We start from the raw sequence: 836 nt of genomic DNA on the forward strand, positions 1-836 counted from the left end.
TTTTTTAAAGAATTATTTATTTAATTTTATTTATTAATTCATTTATTTTGATTTGACCAGAGAGAGACACAGAGAGCAAGAGAGGGCAAGTGAAAAAGCAAGCCATCAGGTCCAGAACTTGAACCATGGTCAGCCATTTGGCAGTGTCCAGTGCCTTAACCACCATGCCACCCACTGGCCCCCTATTTCTATGTATCTTTTAAAAAAATTATTAACTTAATTTAATTTATGCATTCTTCTTCTTTTTAAAATTTTAATTTGTCTAGAGAAAGACACAGAGAGAGAGAAAGAAAGAGGGAAAGTGGGAAAGCAAGCCACCAGGTATGGGACTCAAACTGTGGTCGACCATGTGGGTGTGTCCAGCACCTTAACCACCATGCCACCTGCTGGTTCTCTATTTCTATATATTTTTGCTTCCTCATTTACACACACACACACATACACACACACAAACACACACACACACTCACACACACACACTCACACACCAGGAAAAATAAAGAAGGAAAGATAATCATATTAATGGATTGCATTACAAAGTCAAAATGAAAGGTTGCTTTTCTTTTTTTCCCCAGTGCTATGTTATTTACCTCTATTTTTATTTATTTATATTATTATTTATACATTTAATCACAATACATCACTTAGATTGTAAAGAGACTTTACCTAGCATGACATACATCTCAGTTCAGCCCAGTCGAGAATACTATACATATCCTCAACAAATAATAAACCATGTCTGTGTCCCATAAATTCTTACCTCTCTATTTTTTTCTCCAAATTTCCTTTCCTACACTCTTCCCCTCTCCCACTCTCCTTCCACTTTGTCCCTAGTG

This window comes from Tupaia chinensis, unplaced genomic scaffold (assembly GCF_000334495.1).
Source record: "Tupaia chinensis unplaced genomic scaffold, TupChi_1.0 Scaffold000322_1, whole genome shotgun sequence".
NCBI classification, from domain to species: Eukaryota; Metazoa; Chordata; class Mammalia; order Scandentia; family Tupaiidae; genus Tupaia; species Tupaia belangeri.